Here is a 23,110-nt window from a genome sequence, read left to right as displayed (position 1 = left end):
AATTTTGATCTTTTGATCTTCCCTTTATTTGCTCCAAAATTCTTCAAACTTTACTCGTAATTCTCTTTTTTTCTTTTCTTTTTTTTTTCTTTCACATGTAACTCACTTTTTTTTCACTTAAAAGCCTACATGCTTAAGCAGAGGCGCTCAACCTCAACCTTTATTGGTTAATGATAATAATTTTCCTGGATACATTTCAGGTTTAGGCTGCTAAACCTATTGCATCCCTCAGACCAAGCGGGGTTATGTTTTTGTTCCATGATTTCACTAAAATAAGGGAAGCCACAAATGCACTATAACGTGTATTGGCTCAACTAAACATTTGAACTTTCATCGGATCATCCCGCATAATACTAGCAATTATAGCTCAAATTATTAGTACTAGATTCAAGTAATTTCAATTTTCCAAATTTTTTGGCAATTTACTAGCAATTTACTGTTTCTACCCCTACCCCACACTTATTTCATACAATGCCCTCATTGTATGTATAAAACAAATCAAAATTAAAGACAAGGGAGAAAAAGGAACAGACTCCCCTGGGATAGTGGCGTGAGCATCTCCAAAAGCGTGGACAAAGTACAATTGGACTTTCAAAAATCGAAACCCGGTGGAAAACTGGTTGAATACGTAAATAAACCACGAACCGCACTCGAAACTTCAATTCGTCAAAGTGTGTATTTGTAAGGAAAAATGTGGCAATGATAAACTGGATCTCATCGTGATATGGGTTGACACCGCAAACACAAAAAAAAACTAAACTACCAAAAATTTCAAGAGCGCCACGACGTGGCACAAGGAGTCCACGTCGTGGAAACTGAACCTCAGCAGAAAATGAGTTGTTTGCTTTATTTACTCTAGCAGCTTTGACCAATGACTAACTGGTTGCCGACGCTTCTATGCAAATATATTTCCCAACTATAACCTCTCTCCTAATAGACCCCACACTTATCTTGAATTGTGGTTCCGACTCACGACTCTTAGCTTCTTTGACTAGACAAACACGACTCGAAAGTTAACCTTCTATGCTCCTTAGAATTCCAACGCTAATCTGAAAAATGAGATCAACCCAAAAGAAAAATAAAGTAACATAATAGTCTTAATAAAGTTTTACATCACATACTAAAGTTAAAAAAAAAAAAAAAAAAAACTCAAAAACAGAACAAATAAAATCAATCATCATCTTGATCTTGTGCTCCACTCGGCCCTGCTCTATCATCTTGTGGACGCCATAGCTCCTCCCATGTCAGAAAATAGGGATATTGTGGTGGCATAGAAGGTGGTCGGGTCACACCCAAATGTGAATAGATACCCTCAGTAAGCTGGGTATGGTAAATAGCATGACCTCGTAGATTATCCAAATATGTTCCCACCCGACTCTGAAAAGGGTCGGTGGGCACTCCTTGCACATACTGCGAAGCAGCACGCTCTCGTTCGACCTCACCTCTAGCCCGCACATTCCGACGCCTCGGCCTAGCTGGTGGCTGCTGTCCCGGCTGCACTTCCTCCTATTCGTCATCGATCGGTGGTATAACAAAGCGACCCCCGATATTCACCACCGCGCGCATCACACCCAAGACTTGAATGGTCAAGTCTGTGTCCGGGAATCGAGTGAGATTCCTCACAAAGTCAGGGTTCAAAATTTGATATGACCTAGCCAGGCGAGTAACCAAATGCCCCCCAGTAATCGGGCTCCCAGGCCTAGAATTGGCCGCTTTCTTCCCCATAAACCTTGCCAACATATAAGGCAGATCACAACAAACCCCCGGGGTAATAAGTGTCCATAAATAAAATAGATTCTGGATGGGGACCTTATCACCATGATGCTTGTGATTGATTGAAAACGTGATAAGGCGGTGCAAAAATCAGAACACAGGATTCCGTATTTGTGACTCACTCGAGTCACGAGTGTTGTACTCATGGTTAGAAATGCCCCGCCAAAACTGCACATCCAAAGTACCTGGAGTAAAATCCCGCACACATCCAAGCAAGAAAGGAATAAAAAATGGAGATTGCGTCTCCACTTCCGTATAGAGTCCCATACGCCAAGCAAACTCCCGAAGACTACACTCACGATATACACCTCCAAGACGAAACACAAGTGCCCTATTGTAGGTGACATCAAGGGTGCGCTCTTCAAAACAAACGGTAGAAAAAAATTCTACCGACAATTCCCGGAACACGGGTTCTTGAATGGCGAATAGATTCCTCCACCCGTGACAAGTGAACGGAAATTGATCTTCAACATAAGTCTTCGACCAATAACGTTCCAGTTCCACTACCATTCCCACTCTACCCAGCCATCCCCAATCAATAATTGGGGCTATTGCAAACTCCCTATTGTATAACCATCCAAGTCGATTCTCGTAGGTTGTTAGCAACGGTCGGGGAATGTTTTGAGGGAATTGATATAGAGGATGTATGCTTGCTACATCTATCGGGCCCTCTTCCTGCTGGACAGCTCGTCGTGGTCCCATTTCTGCAAACAAGAGCAAAGCAAAGCAGCAAACAAATAACACATTAAAACATATATAAAAGGGCCTGCCAGAAGTCACGACGTGGCCAGGCTGCGCCACGTCGTGGAGCTTGTCGAACCCAAATGCTGAATCGGACATGTTTACGTGCGATTTCCATAAAAATAATTCTTGGGGTTTGTTCCTATGGACTTTTAAATAACATGGAAACTAAAATCGGACACTAGATTCAACCAATTTCGTGAATCATTCAAACCCTAATCACGACAACTTGAAATTGGAAGAAATAATTGCAAAATAATAAATAAAACACGTACCAAATGGAGTAATTAGCAAGATCTTGCAACGAATTTAGAAGTATAATAAGAAATTGGCAGTAGGGTCGTGATGTTCCCGTGAGTGCGGCAGTCTTCCAAGTGGGGGATAAGGGGTTTCTCGGTCAAAGGGTTTTAAGCGATTGGTCCCCCCCCCTGATTTTTAAAGGCCACGACGTGGCGGGCTTTGCCCACGTCGTGGACCTTAAATTTCCTCAGATCGCGAATTATTATTAAGCCCACGACGTGGCTGGCTATGCCCACGTCGTGAGAGCTGTCAGATGCCAAATTTTAATAATATTCATCTAATTGACTAATTTCTTTGCAAATATTTCATTATTTAAAGTCCCCTACAGCTATTTCTCTGCTTATTACCGGTTTTTAGATGATGAATTGATGTCTTTCCTAATTAAAAAGAAAATAAATAGAAAAAGAAAATTGCAAACCAAACTCGGGTTGCCTCCCGAGAAGCGCTTCTTTTTCTTGGAGTCTTGAGCTGGACTCCGTGTCTTCTACGTTGACTCTTCGGAAGAGTCTACCACCAGGATCTTTTGTTCCTTGAACCGCCGTTTATAAGCTTGAACTCTCCTTTTATACGCCTTCTTTGAATTTTCTTTTTTAGTTTTTCCATCTTCTTCATGCTTTCGTTTTGTGCCCTTTGTGTGTTCCTCGCTCTCCATAGCGTTCCCCTCTTTTTTCACCTCCGGCCTTGTTTCTTTTGAAGTGACTTCCTCTTCATCACTTGTCATTTCCTCGTCCTCTTCGCTCACCCAAGAAGGTGGGTTCTTGTAAGCTATGACTTCAATCAAATATGGAACAGATGCCCTGGGTTTTGTCCTCTTGGCTTGATGAACTACCTTTATCTCTTCTTCCATAAGCTTTTCCAACTCTTCTAGTTCATTCTCCTCATTAATCGTGAACACTTCTTCTTTATCTTCTTGAAAATCATTTCTTATCCCGAAGACTTCTTGTTCATCTCCAACCCTCAAAGTGAGCTTGGACTCGCGGATATCAACCAGGGCACCAGCAGTGTTAAGAAATGGCCGACCAAGGATTATCGGAACATCCGTGTCTTCTTTCATGTCCAAGACTACAAAATCTATTGGAAAAACAAATTTTCCGATTTTCACCAAAATATCCTCCACTATGCCTCGGGGTTGTGTCACTGAACGGTTCGCCATGTGAATCTTCATCTTTGTAGCCTTCATCTTCTGAATCTCCAATTTTTGATAAAATGAAAAATGCATTAGATTAATGCTAGCCCCGGAATCGGCTAAAGCATTAACCTTCATTTTATTCCCAAACTCGCATGGAAGAGTGAGGCGTCCAGGATCCCCCATCTTTTCTGGTGTTTCTCCCAACACAACTTTTGAAATTTGCTCACTTAGAATCACTGTAGACTGTTTCTTTAATTGCCTTCGCGTATCTATCAAGTCTTGCAGTAATTTCTGGTTCTCGGAAGCTTTGGATAAGGACTCAACAAAGGGAGTATTAATTGGAATCCCTTTCACATGCTTCACAAACTCTAAATGTTCCTTCTCCAGTTGACTAAGTGCTGCACGGGTGGGAAATGGCATAGGTGGATGATAATCTGGAATAGGCTCAACAGATTTTTGCTCAGACTTGCGCCACGTCGTGTCCAGAGGCGTGCCACGTCGTGGCGAGCCTGGTTCAGCATTCTTTCCATTTTCGATCCTTGATTTCTTGGGCTGCTGCGGTTGTTCTTCCAACGCCTCCAGGAACTCGGATATTGTATCTTCTTCAGTATCGATGGCCATTACGTGAGATTGGGCTTTTACTTCGGGATTCTTCGGGGACAATTTTTCATGGACTAAAGTGGCTAGTTGACCAAGTTGTACTTCAAGGTTGTGGATGGAGGCTTGCTGGTTCTTCATCAAGGTTTGTTGTTCCATGATAGCGGAATCCGTGGCATCATGTCTCTTCTCCGAAGCCTCCATAAACTTCATCAAAATGGTCTCTAGGTCGGGTTTCTTCTCGATTGGTGGCTGCTCCTTTTGGTAAAAGCCTCGACCTGTCTGCCTATACTTCTCTTCTTTTTGCTTTTTATACTCTTCATAGGGCAGCCACTCCTTCTTTGGTTTCCTCCAGTCGTCATCAAACTTATCCCCACTAGAGTAGCACACTTGAGCTTTTCTGTTCCCAGACTCATCCATATTGCAGTCCTTGGTCAAGTGTGGACCACTGCATCGCTCGCACCCCACTCTTATGGCATGTATCGACTGGTCCATTTGTGTTATCCGGCGATCCATGTTATTTAGCATGGCCATGACAGCTGCAATTTCTTCAGTTTGGGTCCCTCCACCGCCTTTACTTCCGTCTTGCCTCGGGTTATGGTACTCGCGAGAGTGTTTCGCGAATTCTTCGATGAGCTCCTTGACCTCCCTTGGATTTTTCTTTGTCAACGGTCCTTGAGAATCAAGGAGTTGTCTTGTCACTACATTGACCCCATCATAAAAGATTGACATCTCTTGCTGCACATTTAGGTCATGTTGAGGGCAATTTCTGAGTAGGCCCTTGTACCGCTCCCATGCTTCGTATAGTGACTCCCCCGGTTGTTGCTCAAAGTTGGTTATCGCCTTCTTGAGTTTGGCTATCTTGGATGGCGGGCAGAACTGGTCCAGGAATTGCTCACGCATTTGAGCCCAAGTAGTGATTGTACCTGGTGGGAGTGCTTTTAACCACTCCTTAGCAGCTCCTTTGAAAGTGATAGGAAGCATCCTAAGCAAGACTGTATTTCTTGTGACATTTGGGACATTGAAGTAATCAGCAATGTCGTTGACTTCGTCTAGATGCTTAAAAGCATCCTCATGATCCTTCCCGAAAAATGGGATGTCCTTCAGTGCTGTCAATATGTGTCCCTTTAGTTCGAATGTGGCAGTGGCAGGAATTGCGGGTTGGACTAACCCAGGACCCATGTCATCTCGTATCCGCTTTTTGTATGCTCCCATGGACATTTCTTCAATCGCTGCCATCTCGTTCCTTGGCTCGTTCTCGGGTTCACTTGTGTGTTCTTCAAATTCTGGCTCGGTATCGCTTTCGGACTCGGTTTGCACGGGTGTGTGTTCCAAATGCTCAAAATTGCTCTTGTGCTTCGCTGATGAGCTGGACTCTCCTGTCTTCTTTCCCGACTTCCTAGAAAAGGCTGACTTCAATTCTTGCAAGGGCGTCTTTTTCTTGTGAAGTGCAGATTCGGGGTCTTCCAGTGGTGGCACCAAGTGTGTGTTTGAGCTTCTGGTCATGAACTCCTGCAACTTGCTAAACTAAAACGTAAAACTGAACTAAAATAAGAAAAACTAACTACCAAATAAAAAAAATTTAAAAATTTTGCCTGTCCACGTCGTGGCAAGTATGTGGCCACGTCGTGGACTCTGTAAAAATTTTTATTTTTGCTGAAAAATTAACTTTTTGTGGCTGTGATCCCACAAGAAGGATCGATTAATTTAATGCAAATAATTAAACTAAAAACTAAGCCGTTCCCCGGCAACGGCGCCAAAAACTTGATGTGCACAAAAGTACCCACTAATTTTAATATTTATAACCTAACAAACTTAGACTATCTATGCACTTATAGGCAGTGTACCTAGTCAGATTACAGTATAGCTTAGGTAAGTCGGGTGTCGATCCCAGGGAACGGTGTTCTAATTAATTTACTTACTATTAAATTAACCTAATTTATTAACAAATTTAATGAAGGGTTTTATCTGATTTTACAAGATCAGATGAACTTAAATCCAATTCAATAAGTAAAAACACACACTCTTGTTTAGATTGAATCCACTTTTCCCTTATGGCTAGCTAACAATTACGGATTACTAAGTTGGTTTTTAATTATATTAGTAATTTAGTTCTATCTTACCAATATTTAACTAATTCATGTCAAACCATGTATGTTCACACATAATTAAACACAGAACCAATTATAGTTGAAAATATGCTATATAAGATTTGTTGTGTAAACGCAATTATGATCACAATTCTCGTTCTCTAGCACAGCTAAACTTTATTTATTCTAATTATTAACTAAGATTGGTCAATCCTAGCTCTAACAATTCAATGTTCACTAAATTATTAGGTAAACAGGTTCATGCAGTTTAATGGTCACTAAGCTACACAGAACATGTAATTAAACAATTAGATAAACAAATATTAACATGCTAGGTCATACAAATCAAACACAAGCAAATTTTCACCAACTAAGCTTAATCCATAATCATATAACTATTCATAAGTTCAAAGCTTCATCTAGCTAAACAAGAGTAGCTAGATTCAGCTGCTCATTATAGTAATTAAACTAACACAGCTAAAACTAATGAAAGACATGTTCTAAAAATAAACCTTTACTTCTTTTGGTGTTGAAAACCCTCTTCCAGAGCCTTTCTTTCGTTCTTATTCGTCTTCTGGAACTCTTTCTCTTCTGCCAAAAGTCTCTCCTTTCGTAATAATCATCAGAACTTATATAATGCTTAAAAACTCGCGCCACGTCGTGGCCAGGTTGCGCCACGTCGTGGGCTTCAAGCAATCCGTATCCTTCAAGGAAATCCTCCGCGTCGCGATGCTTATCTTCTGAACACCCATGCCACGTCGTGGGATTCATCGCCACGTCGTGAAATTAGCTCTTATCGTGAATTTATTATTTTCTTGTCTTCCAAGCCTCCCATGTTCCCCATTTTGTCACCTTTGGTCCCTTTCTTCGAAAATCCTTTGTATTGACTGAAAATAACAATTTAAACTCATAAGTATCTTTATTCTAAACATATTATCAATTTATTAATAAAAATGTACTTAAATACTGCCTAAAAATAAGTGTAAATATGGCAATATCAAAATACCCCACACTTAGGTTTTGCTTGCCCTCAAGCAAATTTCAACTTAATTCTTAATTACTAAAACTACACAGAACAATCCGACTCTAGTTCAGCCATTATGCCAAAACCTCAACGCATGCATTTGTGTCTAAAATTCTCCTAAAGTACCCCCATACTTTAAATACTCACAATCTTCATAAACACTCACCCACTTTTTCCGAACAATGCTCATTTTATGCAACCCTCCGAATCCATCCGCAGAAAACCTCCCAACCTTAAGGTATTTTTAGTTGAGCAACCTAAGCGTACATAACCTAGAATTACAATTTTTCGATACCACTATGGAGCTTTATTTGAATTCTTCATTTCTTTGACATTTGATCTTTAGTTTCTTTGAATTCACCACCTTTGTTTGATTTTTTTAGGTATCTTCAACCTTTTGGATTTCTTCAGAATTTTGATCTTTTGATCTTCCCTTTATTTGCTCCAAAATTCTTCAAACTTTACTCGTAATTCTCTTTTTTTCTTTTCTTTTTTTTTTCTTTCACATGTAACTCACTTTTTTTTTCACTTAAAAGCCTACATGCTTAAGCAGAGGCGCTCAACCTCAACCTTTATTGGTTAATGATAATAATTTTCCTGGATACATTTCAGGTTTAGGCTGCTAAACCTATTGCATCCCTCAGACCAAGCGGGGTTATGTTTTTGTTCCATGATTTCACTAAAATAAGGGAAGCCACAAATGCACTATAACGTGTATTGGCTCAACTAAACATTTGAACTTTCATCGGATCATCCCGCATAATACTAGCAATTATAGCTCAAATTATTAGTACTAGATTCAAGTAATTTCAATTTTCCAAATTTTTTGGCAATTTACTAGCAATTTACTGTTTCTACCCCTACCCCACACTTATTTCATACAATGCCCTCATTGTATGTATAAAACAAATCAAAATTAAAGACAAGGGAGAAAAAGGAACAGACTCCCCTGGGATAGTGGCGTGAGCATCTCCAAAAGCGTGGACAAAGTACAATTGGACTTTCAAAAATCGAAACCCGGTGGAAAACTGGTTGAATACGTAAATAAACCACGAACCGCACTCGAAACTTCAATTCGTCAAAGTGTGTATTTGTAAGGAAAAATGTGGCAATGATAAACTGGATCTCATCGTGATATGGGTTGACACCGCAAACACAAAAAAAAACTAAACTACCAAAAATTTCAAGAGCGCCACGACGTGGCACAAGGAGTCCACGTCGTGGAAACTGAACCTCAGCAGAAAATGAGTTGTTTGCTTTATTTACTCTAGCAGCTTTGACCAATGACTAACTGGTTGCCGACGCTTCTATGCAAATATATTTCCCAACTATAACCTCTCTCCTAATAGACCCCACACTTATCTTGAATTGTGGTTCCGACTCACGACTCTTAGCTTCTTTGACTAGACAAACACGACTCGAAAGTTAACCTTCTATGCTCCTTAGAATTCCAACGCTAATCTGAAAAATGAGATCAACCCAAAAGAAAAATAAAGTAACATAATAGTCTTAATAAAGTTTTACATCACATACTAAAGTTAAAAAAAAAAAAAAAAAAACTCAAAAACAGAACAAATAAAATCAATCATCATCTTGATCTTGTGCTCCACTCGGCCCTGCTCTATCATCTTGTGGACGCCATAGCTCCTCCCATGTCAGAAAATAGGGATATTGTGGTGGCATAGAAGGTGGTCGGGTCACACCCAAATGTGCATAGATACCCTCAGTAAGCTGGGTATGGTAAATAGCATGACCTCGTAGATTATCCAAATATGTTCCCACCCGACTCTGAAAAGGGTCGGTGGGCACTCCTTGCACATACTGCGAAGCAGCACGCTCTCGTTCGACCTCACCTCTAGCCCGCACATTCCGACGCCTCGGCCTAGCTGGTGGCTGCTGTCCCGGCTGCACTTCCTCCTGTTCGTCATCGATCGGTGGTATAACAAAGCGACCCCCGATATTCACCACCGCGCGCATCACACCCAAGACTTGAATGGTCAAGTCTGTGTCCGGGAATTGAGTGAGATTCCTCACAAAGTCAGGGTTCAAAATTTGATATGACCTAGCCAGGCGAGTAACCAAATGCCCCCCAGTAATCGGGCTCCCAGGCCTAGAATTGGCCGCTTTCTTCCCCATAAACCTTGCCAACATATAAGGCAGATCACAACAAACCCCCGGGGTAATAAGTGTCCATAAATAAAATAGATTCTGGATGGGGACCTTATCACCATGATGCTTGTGATTGATTGAAAACGTGATAAGGCGGTGCAAAAATCAGAACACAGGATTCCGTATTTGTGACTCACTCGAGTCACGAGTGTTGTACTCATGGTTAGAAATGCCCCGCCAAAACTGCACATCCAAAGTACCTGGAGTAAAATCCCGCACACATCCAAGCAAGAAAGGAATAAAAAATGGAGATTGCGTCTCCACTTCCGTATAGAGTCCCATACGCCAAGCAAACTCCCGAAGACTACACTCACGATATACACCTCCAAGACGAAACACAAGTGCCCTATTGTAGGTGACATCAAGGGTGCGCTCTTCAAAACAAACGGTAGAAAAAAATTCTACCGACAATTCCCGGAACACGGGTTCTTGAATGGCGAATAGATTCCTCCACCCGTGACAAGTGAACGGAAATTGATCTTCAACATAAGTCTTCGACCAATAACGTTCCAGTTCCACTACCATTCCCACTCTACCCAGCCATCCCCAATCAATAATTGGGGCTATTGCAAACTCCCTATTGTATAACCATCCAAGTCGATTCTCGTAGGTTGTTAGCAACGGTCGGGGAATGTTTTGAGGGAATTGATATAGAGGATGTATGCTTGCTACATCTATCGGGCCCTCTTCCTGCTGGACAGCTCGTCGTGGTCCCATTTCTGCAAACAAGAGCAAAGCAAAGCAGCAAACAAATAACACATTAAAACATATATAAAAGGGCCTGCCAGAAGTCACGACGTGGCCAGGCTGCGCCACGTCGTGGAGCTTGTCGAACCCAAATGCTGAATCGGACATGTTTACGTGCGATTTCCATAAAAATAATTCTTGGGGTTTGTTCCTATGGACTTTTAAATAACATGGAAACTAAAATCGGACACTAGATTCAACCAATTTCGTGAATCATTCAAACCCTAATCACGACAACTTGAAATTGGAAGAAATAATTGCAAAATAATAAATAAAACACGTACCAAATGGAGTAATTAGCAAGATCTTGCAACGAATTTAGAAGTATAATAAGAAATTGGCAGTAGGGTCGTGATGTTCCCGTGAGTGCGGCAGTCTTCCAAGTGGGGGATAAGGGGTTTCTCGGTCAAAGGGTTTTAAGCGATTGGTCCCCCCCCCTGATTTTTAAAGGCCACGACGTGGCGGGCTTTGCCCACGTCGTGGACCTTAAATTTCCTCAGATCGCGAATTATTATTAAGCCCACGACGTGGCTGGCTATGCCCACGTCGTGAGAGCTGTCAGATGCCAAATTTTAATAATATTCATCTAATTGACTAATTTCTTTGCAAATATTTCATTATTTAAAGTCCCCTACAGCTATTTCTCTGCTTATTACCGGTTTTTAGATGATGAATTGATGTCTTTCCTAATTAAAAAGAAAATAAATAGAAAAAGAAAATTGCAAACCAAACTCGGGTTGCCTCCCGAGAAGCGCTTCTTTTTCTTGGAGTCTTGAGCTGGACTCCGTGTCTTCTACGTTGACTCTTCGGAAGAGTCTACCACCAGGATCTTTTGTTCCTTGAACCGCCGTTTATAAGCTTGAACTCTCCTTTTATACGCCTTCTTTGAATTTTCTTTTTTAGTTTTTCCATCTTCTTCATGCTTTCGTTTTGTGCCCTTTGTGTGTTCCTCGCTCTCCATAGCGTTCCCCTCTTTTTTCACCTCCGGCCTTGTTTCTTTTGAAGTGACTTCCTCTTCATCACTTGTCATTTCCTCGTCCTCTTCGCTCACCCAAGAAGGTGGGTTCTTGTAAGCTATGACTTCAATCAAATACGGAACAGATGCCCTGGGTTTTGTCCTCTTGGCTTGATGAACTACCTTTATCTCTTCTTCCATAAGCTTTTCCAACTCTTCTAGTTCATTCTCCTCATTAATCGTGAACACTTCTTCTTTATCTTCTTGAAAATCATTTCTTATCCCGAACACTTCTTGTTCATCTCCAACCCTCAAAGTGAGCTTGGACTCGCGGATATCAACCAGGGCACCAGCAGTGTTAAGAAATGGCCGACCAAGGATTATCGGAACATCCGTGTCTTCTTTCATGTCCAAGACTACAAAATCTATTGGCAAAACAAATTTTCCGATTTTCACCAAAATATCCTCCACTATGCCTCGGGGTTGTGTCACTGAACGGTTCGCCATGTGAATCTTCATCTTTGTAGCCTTCATCTTCTGAATCTCCAATTTTTGATAAAATGAAAAAGGCATTAGATTAATGCTAGCCCCGGAATCGGCTAAAGCATTAACCTTCATTTTATTCCCAAACTCGCATGGAAGAGTGAGGCGTCCAGGATCCCCCATCTTTTCTGGTGTTTCTCCCAACACAACTTTTGAAATTTGCTCACTTAGAATCACTGTAGACTGTTTCTTTAATTGCCTTCGCGTATCTATCAAGTCTTGCAGTAATTTCTGGTTCTCGGAAGCTTTGGATAAGGACTCAACAAAGGGAGTATTAATTGGAATCCCTTTCACATGCTTCACAAACTCTAAATGTTCCTTCTCCAGTTGACTAAGTGCTGTACGGGTGGGAAATGGCATAGGTGGATGATAATCTGGAATAGGCTCAACAGATTTTTGCTCAGACTTGCGCCACGTCGTGTCCAGAGGCGTGCCACGTCGTGGCGAGCCTGGTTCAGCATTCTTTCCATTTTCGATCCTTGATTTCTTGGGCTGCTGCGGTTGTTCTTCCAACGCCTCCAGGAACTCGGATATTGTATCTTCTTCAGTATCGATGGCCATTACGTGAGATTGGGCTTTTACTTCGGGATTCTTCGGGGACAATTTTTCATGGACTAAAGTGGCTAGTTGACCAAGTTGTACTTCAAGGTTGTGGATGGAGGCTTGCTGGTTCTTCATCAAGGTTTGTTGTTCCATGATAGCGGAATCCGTGGCATCATGTCTCTTCTCCGAAGCCTCCATAAACTTCATCAAAATGGTCTCTAGGTCGGGTTTCTTCTCGATTGGTGGCTGCTCCTTTTGGTAAAAGCCTCGACCTGTCTGCCTATACTTCTCTTCTTTTTGCTTTTTATACTCTTCATAGGGCAGCCACTCCTTCTTTGGTTTCCTCCAGTCGTCATCAAACTTATCCCCACTAGAGTAGCACACTTGAGCTTTTCTGTTCCCAGACTCATCCATATTGCAGTCCTTGGTCAAGTGTGGACCACTGCATCGCTCGCACCCCACTCTTATGGCATGTATCGACTGGTCCATTTGTGTTATCCGGCGATCCATGTTATTTAGCATGGCCATGACAGCTGCAATTTCTTCAGTTTGGGTCCCTCCACCGCCTTTACTTCCGTCTTGCCTCGGGTTATGGTACTCGCGAGAGTGTTTCGCGAATTCTTCGATGAGCTCCTTGACCTCCCTTGGATTTTTCTTTGTCAACGGTCCTTGAGAATCAAGGAGTTGTCTTGTCACTACATTGACCCCATCATAAAAGATTGACATCTCTTGCTGCACATTTAGGTCATGTTGAGGGCAATTTCTGAGTAGGCCCTTGTACCGCTCCCATGCTTCGTATAGTGACTCCCCCGGTTGTTGCTCAAAGTTGGTTATCGCCTTCTTGAGTTTGGCTATCTTGGATGGCGGGCAGAACTGGTCCAGGAATTGCTCACGCATTTGAGCCCAAGTAGTGATTGTACCTGGTGGGAGTGCTTTTAACCACTCCTTAGCAGCTCCTTTGAAAGTGATAGGAAGCATCCTAAGCAAGACTGTATTTCTTGTGACATTTGGGACATTGAAGTAATCAGCAATGTCGTTGACTTCGTCTAGATGCTTAAAAGCATCCTCATGATCCTTCCCGAAAAATGGGATGTCCTTCAGTGCTGTCAATATGTGTCCCTTTAGTTCGAATGTGGCAGTGGCAGGAATTGCGGGTTGGACTAACCCAGGACCCATGTCATCTCGTATCCGCTTTTTGTATGCTCCCATGGACATTTCTTCAATCGCTGCCATCTCGTTCCTTGGCTCGTTCTCGGGTTCACTTGTGTGTTCTTCAAATTCTGGCTCGGTATCGCTTTCGGACTCGGTTTGCACGGGTGTGTGTTCCAAATGCTCAAAATTGCTCTTGTGCTTCGCTGATGAGCTGGACTCTCCTGTCTTCTTTCCCGACTTCCTAGAAAAGGCTGACTTCAATTCTTGCAAGGGCGTCTTTTTCTTGTGAAGTGCAGATTCGGGGTCTTCCAGTGGTGGCACCAAGTGTGTGTTTGAGCTTCTGGTCATGAACTCCTGCAACTTGCTAAACTAAAACGTAAAACTGAACTAAAATAAGAAAAACTAACTACCAAATAAAAAAAAATTTAAAAATTTTGCCTGTCCACGTCGTGGCAAGTATGTGGCCACGTCGTGGACTCTGTAAAAATTTTTATTTTTGCTGAAAAATTAACTTTTTGTGGCTGTGATCCCACAAGAAGGATCGATTAATTTAATGCAAATAATTAAACTAAAAACTAAGCCGTTCCCCGGCAACGGCGCCAAAAACTTGATGTGCACAAAAGTACCCACTAATTTTAATATTTATAACCTAACAAACTTAGACTATCTATGCACTTATAGGCAGTGTACCTAGTCAGATTACAGTATAGCTTAGGTAAGTCGGGTGTCGATCCCAGGGAACGGTGTTCTAATTAATTTACTTACTATTAAATTAACCTAATTTATTAACAAATTTAATGAAGGGTTTTATCTGATTTTACAAGATCAGATGAACTTAAATCCAATTCAATAAGTAAAAACACACACTCTTGTTTAGATTGAATCCACTTTTCCCTTATGGCTAGCTAACAATTACGGATTACTAAGTTGGTTTTTAATTATATTAGTAATTTAGTTCTATCTTACCAATATTTAACTAATTCATGTCAAACCATGTATGTTCACACATAATTAAACACAGAACCAATTATAGTTGAAAATATGCTATATAAGATTTGTTGTGTAAACGCAATTATGATCACAATTCTCGTTCTCTAGCACAACTAAACTTTATTTATTCTAATTATTAACTAAGATTGGTCAATCCTAGCTCTAACAATTCAATGTTCACTAAATTATTAGGTAAACAGGTTCATGCAGTTTAATGGTCACTAAGCTACACAGAACATGTAATTAAACAATTAGATAAACAAATATTAACATGCTAGGTCATACAAATCAAACACAAGCAAATTTTCACCAACTAAGCTTAATCCATAATCATATAACTATTCATAAGTTCAAAGCTTCATCTAGCTAAACAAGAGTAGCTAGATTCAGCTGCTCATTATAGTAATTAAACTAACACAGCTAAAACTAATGAAAGACATGTTCTAAAAATAAACCTTTACTTCTTTTGGTGTTGAAAACCCTCTTCCAGAGCCTTTCTTTCGTTCTTATTCGTCTTCTGGAACTCTTTCTCTTCTGCCAAAAGTCTCTCCTTTCGTAATAATCATCAGAACTTATATAATGCTTAAAAACTCGCGCCACGTCGTGGCCAGGTTGCGCCACGTCGTGGGCTTCAAGCAATCCGTATCCTTCAAGGAAATCCTCCGCGTCGCGATGCTTATCTTCTGAACACCCATGCCACGTCGTGGGATTCATCGCCACGTCGTGAAATTAGCTCTTATCGTGAATTTATTATTTTCTTGTCTTCCAAGCCTCCCATGTTCCCCATTTTGTCACCTTTGGTCCCTTTCTTCGAAAATCCTTTGTATTGACTGAAAATAACAATTTAAACTCATAAGTATCTTTATTCTAAACATATTATCAATTTATTAATAAAAATGTACTTAAATACTGCCTAAAAATAAGTGTAAATATGGCAATATCAAAATACCCCACACTTAGGTTTTGCTTGCCCTCAAGCAAATTTCAACTTAATTCTTAATTACTAAAACTACACAGAACAATCCGACTCTAGTTCAGCCATTATGCCAAAACCTCAACGCATGCATTTGTGTCTAAAATTCTCCTAATGTACCCCCATACTTTAAATACTCACAATCTTCATAAACACTCACCCACTTTTTCCGAACAATGCTCATTTTATGCAACCCTCCGAATCCATCCGCAGAAAACCTCCCAACCTCAAGGTATTTTTAGTTGAGCAACCTAAGCGTACATAACCTAGAATTACAATTTTTCGATACCACTATGGAGCTTTATTTGAATTCTTCATTTCTTTGACATTTGATCTTTAGTTTCTTTGAATTCACCACCTTTGTTTGATTTTTTTGGGTATCTTCAACCTTTTGGATTTCTTCGGAATTTTGATCTTTTGATCTTCCCTTTATTTGCTCCAAAATTCTTCAAACTTTACTCGTAATTCTCTTTTTTTCTTTTCTTTTTTTTTTCTTTCACATGTAACTCACTTTTTTTTTCACTTAAAAGCCTACATGCTTAAGCAGAGGCGCTCAACCTCAACCTTTATTGGTTAATAATAATAATTTTCCTGGATACATTTCAGGTTTAGGCTGCTAAACCTATTGCATCCCTCAGACCAAGCGGGGTTATGTTTTTGTTCCATGATTCCACTAAAATAAGGGAAGCCACAAATGCACTATAACGTGTATTGGCTCAACTAAACATTTGAACTTTCATCGGATCATCCCGCATAATACTAGCAATTATAGCTCAAATTATTAGTACTAGATTCAATTAATTTCAATTTTCCAAATTTTCTGGCAATTTACTAGCAATTTACTGTTTCTACCCCTACCCCACACTTATTTCATACAATGCCCTCATTGTATGTATAAAACAAATCAAAATTAAAGACAAGGGAGAAAAAGGAACAGACTCCCCTGGGATAGTGGCGTGAGCATCTCCAAAAGCGTGGACAAAGTACAATTGGACTTTCAAAAATCGAAACCCGGTGGAAAACTGGTTGAATACGTAAATAAACCACGAACCGCACTCGAAACTTCAATTCGTCAAAGTGTGTATTTGTAAGGAAAAATGTGGCAATGATAAACTGGATCTCATCGTGATATGGGTTGACACCGCAAACACAAAAAAAACTAAACTACCAAAAATTTCAAGAGCGCCACGACGTGGCACAAGGAGTCCACGTCGTGGAAACTGAACCTCAGCAGAAAATGAGTTGTTTGCTTTATTTACTCTAGCAGCTTTGACCAATGACTAACTGGTTGCCGACGCTTCTATGCAAATATATTTCCCAACTATAACCTCTCTCCTAATAGACCCCACACTTATCTTGAATTGTGGTTCCGACTCACGACTCTTAGCTTCTTTGACTAGACAAACACGACTCGAAAGTTAACCTTCTATGCTCCTTAGAATTCCAACGCTAATCTGAAAAATGAGATCAACCCAAAAGAAAAATAAAGTAACATAATAGTCTTAATAAAGTTTTACATCACATACTAAAGTTAAAAAAAAAAAAACTCAAAAACAGAACAAATAAAATCAATCATCATCTTGATCTTGTGCTCCACTCGGCCCTGCTCTATCATCTTGTGGACGCCATAGCTCCTCCCATGTCAGAAAATAGGGATATTGTGGTGGCATAGAAGGTGGTCGGGTCACACCCAAATGTGAATAGATACCCTCAGTAAGCTGGGTATGGTAAATAGCATGACCTCGTAGATTATCCAAATATGTTCCCACCCGACTCTGAAAAGGGTCGGTGGGCACTCCTTGCACATACTGCGAAGCAGCACGCTCTCGTTCGACCTCACCTCTAGCCCGCACATTCCGACGCCTCGGCCTAGCTGGTGGCTGCTGTCCCGGCTGCACTTCCTCCTGTTCGTCATCGATCGGTGGTATAACAAAGCGACCCCCGATATTCACCACCGCGCGCATCACACCCAAGACTTGAATGGTCAAGTCTGTGTCCGGGAATCGAGTGAGATTCCTCACAAAGTCAGGGTTCAAAATTTGATATGACCTAGCCAGGCGAGTAACCAAATGCCCCCCAGTAATCGGGCTCCCAGGCCTAGAATTGGCCGCTTTCTTCCCCATAAACCTTGCCAACATATAAGGCAGATCACAACAAACCCCCGGGGTAATAAGTGTCCATAAATAAAATAGATTCTGGATGGGGACCTTATCACCATGATGCTTGTGATTGATTGAAAACGTGATAAGGCGGTGCAAAAATCAGAACACAGGATTCCGTATTTGTGACTCACTCGAGTCACGAGTGTTGTACTCATGGTTAGAAATGCCCCGCCAAAACTGCACATCCAAAGTACCTGGAGTAAAATCCCGCACACATCCAAGCAAGAAAGGAATAAAAAATGGAGATTGCGTCTCCACTTCCGTATAGAGTCCCATACGCCAAGCAAACTCCCGAAGACTACACTCACGATATACACCTCCAAGACGAAACACAAGTGCCCTATTGTAGGTGACATCAAGGGTGCGCTCTTCAAAACAAACGGTAGAAAAAAATTCTACCGACAATTCCCGGAACACGGGTTCTTGAATGGCGAATAGATTCCTCCACCCGTGACAAGTGAACGGAAATTGATCTTCAACATAAGTCTTCGACCAATAACGTTCCAGTTCCACTACCATTCCCACTCTACCCAGCCATCCCCAATCAATAATTGGGGCTATTGCAAACTCCCTATTGTATAACCATCCAAGTCGATTCTCGTAGGTTGTTAGCAACGGTCGGGGAATGTTTTGAGGGAATTGATATAGAGGATGTATGCTTGCTACATCTATCGGGCCCTCTTCCTGCTGGACAGCTCGTCGTGGTCCCATTTCTGCAAACAAGAGCAAAGCAAAGCAGCAAACAAATAACACATTAAAACATATATAAAAGGGCCTGCCAGAAGTCACGACGTGGCCAGGCTGCGCCACGTCGTGGAGCTTGTCGAACCCAAATGCTGAATCGGACATGTTTACGTGCGATTTCCATAAAAATAATTCTTGGGGTTTGTTCCTATGGACTTTTAAATAACATGGAAACTAAAATCGGACACTAGATTCAACCAATTTCATGAATCATTCAAACCCTAATCACGACAACTTGAAATTGGAAGAAATAATTGCAAAATAATAAATAAAACACGTACCAAATGGAGTAATTAGCAAGATCTTGCAACGAATTTAGAAGTATAATAAGAAATTGGCAGTAGGGTCGTGATGTTCCCGTGAGTGCGGCAGTCTTCCAAGTGGGGGATAAGGGGTTTCTCGGTCAAAGGGTTTTAAGCGATTGGTCCCCCCCCCCCTGATTTTTAAAGGCCACGACGTGGCGGGCTTTGCCCACGTCGTGGACCTTAAATTTCCTCAGATCGCGAATTATTATTAAGCCCACGACGTGGCTGGCTATGCCCACGTCGTGAGAGCTGTCAGATGCCAAATTTTAATAATATTCATCTAATTGACTAATTTCTTTGCAAATATTTCATTATTTAAAGTCCCCTACAGCTATTTCTCTGCTTATTACCGGTTTTTAGATGATGAATTGATGTCTTTCCTAATTAAAAAGAAAATAAATAGAAAAAGAAAATTGCAAACCAAACTCGGGTTGCCTCCCGAGAAGCGCTTCTTTTTCTTGGAGTCTTGAGCTGGACTCCGTGTCTTCTACGTTGACTCTTCGGAAGAGTCTACCACCAGGATCTTTTGTTCCTTGAACCGCCGTTTATAAGCTTGAACTCTCCTTTTATACGCCTTCTTTGAATTTTCTTTTTTAGTTTTTCCATCTTCTTCATGCTTTCGTTTTGTGCCCTTTGTGTGTTCCTCGCTCTCCATAGCGTTCCCCTCTTTTTTCACCTCCGGCCTTGTTTCTTTTGAAGTGACTTCCTCTTCATCACTTGTCATTTCCTCGTCCTCTTCGCTCACCCAAGAAGGTGGGTTCTTGTAAGCTATGACTTCAATCAAATACGGAACAGATGCCCTGGGTTTTGTCCTCTTGGCTTGATGAACTACCTTTATCTCTTCTTCCATAAGCTTTTCCAACTCTTCTAGTTCATTCTCCTCATTAATCGTGAACACTTCTTCTTTATCTTCTTGAAAATCATTTCTTATCCCGAAGACTTCTTGTTCATCTCCAACCCTCAAAGTGAGCTTGGACTCGCGGATATCAACCAGGGCACCAGCAATGTTAAGAAATGGCCGACCAAGGATTATCGGAACATCCGTGTCTTCTTTCATGTCCAAGACTACAAAATCTATTGGAAAAACAAATTTTCCGATTTTCACCAAAATATCCTCCACTATGCCTCGGGGTTGTGTCACTGAACGGTTCGCCATGTGAATCTTCATCTTTGTAGCCTTCATCTTCTGAATCTCCAATTTTTGATAAAATGAAAAAGGCATTAGATTAATGCTAGCCCCGGAATCGGCTAAAGCATTAACCTTCATTTTATTCCCAAACTCGCATGGAAGAGTGAGGCGTCCAGGATCCCCCATCTTTTCTGGTGTTTCTCCCAACACAACTTTTGAAATTTGCTCACTTAGAATCACTGTAGACTGTTTCTTTAATTGCCTTCGCGTATCTATCAAGTCTTGCAGTAATTTCTGGTTCTCGGAAGCTTTAGATAAGGACTCAACAAAGGGAGTATTAATTGGAATCCCTTTCACATGCTTCACAAACTCTAAATGTTCCTTCTCCAGTTGACTAAGTGCTGCACGGGTGGGAAATGGCATAGGTGGATGATAATCTGGAATAGGCTCAACAGATTTTTGCTCAGACTTGCGCCACGTCGTGTCCAGAGGCGTGCCACGTCGTGGCGAGCCTGGTTCAACATTCTTTCCATTTTCGATCCTTGATTTCTTGGGCTGCTGCGGTTGTTCTTCCAACGCCTCCAGGAACTCGGATATTGTATCTTCTTCAGTATCGATGGCCATTACGTGAGATTGGGCTTTTACTTCGGGATTCTTCGGGGACAATTTTTCATGGACTAAAGTGGCTAGTTGACCAAGTTGTACTTCAAGGTTGTGGATGGAGGCTTGCTGGTTCTTCATCAAGGTTTGTTGTTCCATGATAGCGGAATCCGTGGCATCATGTCTCTTCTCCGAAGCCTCCATAAACTTCATCAAAATGGTCTCTAGGTCGGGTTTCTTCTCGATTGGTGGATGCTCCTTTTGGTAAAAGCCTCGACCTGTCTGCCTATACTTCTCTTCTTTTTGCTTTTTATACTCTTCATAGGGCAGCCACTCCTTCTTTGGTTTCCTCCAGTCGTCATCAAACTTATCCCCACTAGAGTAGCACACTTGAGCTTTTCTGTTCCCAGACTCATCCATATTGCAGTCCTTGGTCAAGTGTGGACCACTGCATCGCTCGCACCCCACTCTTATGGCATGTATCGACTGGTCCATTTGTGTTATCCGGCGATCCATGTTATTTAGCATGGCCATGACAGCTGCAATTTCTTCAGTTTGGGTCCCTCCACCGCCTTTACTTCCGTCTTGCCTCGGGTTATGGTACTCGCGAGAGTGTTTCGCGAATTCTTCGATGAGCTCCTTGACCTCCCTTGGATTTTTCTTTGTCAACGGTCCTTGAGAATCAAGGAGTTGTCTTGTCATTACATTGACCCCATCATAAAAGATTGACATCTCTTGCTGCACATTTAGGTCATGTTGAGGGCAATTTCTGAGTAGGCCCTTGTACCGCTCCCATGCTTCGTATAGTGACTCCCCCGGTTGTTGCTCAAAGTTGGTTATCGCCTTCTTGAGTTTGGCTATCTTGGATGGCGGGCAGAACTGGTCCAGGAATTGCTCACGCATTTGAGCCCAAGTAGTGATTGTACCTGGTGGGAGTGCTTTTAACCACTCCTTAGCAGCTCCTTTGAAAGTGATAGGAAGCATCCTAAGCAAGACTGTATTTCTTGTGACATTTGGGACATTGAAGTAATCAGCAATGTCGTTGACTTCGTCTAGATGCTTAAAAGCATCCTCATGATCCTTCCCGAAAAATGGGATGTCCTTCAGTGCTGTCAATATGTGTCCCTTTAGTTCGAATGTGGCAGTGGCAGGAATTGCGGGTTGGACTAACCCAGGACCCATGTCATCTCGTATCCGCTTTTTGTATGCTCCCATGGACATTTCTTCAATCGCTGCCATCTCGTTCCTTGGCTCGTTCTCGGGTTCACTTGTGTGTTCTTCAAATTCTGGCTCGGTATCGCTTTCGGACTCGGTTTGCACGGGTGTGTGTTCCAAATGCTCAAAATTGCTCTTGTGCTTCGCTGATGAGTTGGACTCTCCTGTCTTCTTTCCCGACTTCCTAGAAAAGGCTGACTTCAATTCTTGCAAGGGCGTCTTTTTCTTGTGAAGTGCAGATTCGGGGTCTTCCAGTGGTGGCACCAAGTGTGTGTTTGAGCTTCTGGTCATGAACTCCTGCAACTTGCTAAACTAAAACGTAAAACTGAACTAAAATAAGAAAAACTAACTACCAAATAAAAAAAAATTTAAAAATTTTGCCTGTCCACGTCGTGGCAAGTATGTGGCCACGTCGTGGACTCTGTAAAAATTTTTATTTTTGCTGAAAAATTAACTTTTTGTGGCTGTGATCCCACAAGAAGGATCGATTAATTTAATGCAAATAATTAAACTAAAAACTAAGCCGTTCCCCGGCAACGGCGCCAAAAACTTGATGTGCACAAAAGTACCCACTAATTTTAATATTTATAACCTAACAAACTTAGACTATCTATGCACTTATAGGCAGTGTACCTAGTCAGATTACAGTATAGCTTAGGTAAGTCGGGTGTCGATCCCAGGGAACGGTGTTCTAATTAATTTACTTACTATTAAATTAACCTAATTTATTAACAAATTTAATGAAGGGTTTTATCTGATTTTACAAGATCAGATGAACTTAAATCCAATTCAATAAGTAAAAACACACACTCTTGTTTAGATTGAATCCACTTTTCCCTTATGGCTAGCTAACAATTACGGATTACTAAGTTGGTTTTTAATTATATTAGTAATTTAGTTCTATCTTACCAATATTTAACTAATTCATGTCAAACCATGTATGTTCACACATAATTAAACACAGAACCAATTATAGTTGAAAATATGCTATATAAGATTTGTTGTGTAAACGCAATTATGATCACAATTCTCGTTCTCTAGCACAACTAAACTTTATTTATTCTAATTATTAACTAAGATTGGTCAATCCTAGCTCTAACAATTCAATGTTCACTAAATTATTAGGTAAACAGGTTCATGCAGTTTAATGGTCACTAAGCTACACAGAACATGTAATTAAACAATTAGATAAACAAATATTAACATGCTAGGTCATACAAATCAAACAC

At 41.2% G+C, this 23,110-nt stretch overlaps 3 non-coding genes across 3 annotated transcripts; all 3 read left to right on the top strand.

The window, feature by feature from the left end:
* The first annotated feature begins 5,288 nt into the window (after window positions 1-5,288).
* LOC128132535 (small nucleolar RNA R71) lies at window positions 5,289-5,395 on the top strand. Its single transcript, XR_008230579.1, has one exon. It is a non-coding gene; the product is annotated as a small nucleolar RNA R71 (small nucleolar RNA).
* A 7,958-nt stretch (window positions 5,396-13,353) lies between these two features.
* On the top strand, window positions 13,354-13,460 carry LOC128132534 (small nucleolar RNA R71). Its single transcript, XR_008230578.1, has one exon. It is a non-coding gene; the product is annotated as a small nucleolar RNA R71 (small nucleolar RNA).
* A 7,954-nt stretch (window positions 13,461-21,414) lies between these two features.
* On the top strand, window positions 21,415-21,521 carry LOC128132533 (small nucleolar RNA R71). Its single transcript, XR_008230577.1, has one exon. It is a non-coding gene; the product is annotated as a small nucleolar RNA R71 (small nucleolar RNA).
* The last annotated feature ends 1,589 nt before the right edge of the window (window positions 21,522-23,110 follow it).

The sequence above is a fragment of the Lactuca sativa genome, chromosome 2, assembly GCF_002870075.4.
Source record: "Lactuca sativa cultivar Salinas chromosome 2, Lsat_Salinas_v11, whole genome shotgun sequence".
Classification (NCBI taxonomy): Eukaryota; Viridiplantae; Streptophyta; class Magnoliopsida; order Asterales; family Asteraceae; genus Lactuca; species Lactuca sativa.
The sequence above is the reverse complement of the archived record's forward strand: the minus strand, read 5'-3'. Positions and strand labels throughout refer to the sequence as shown.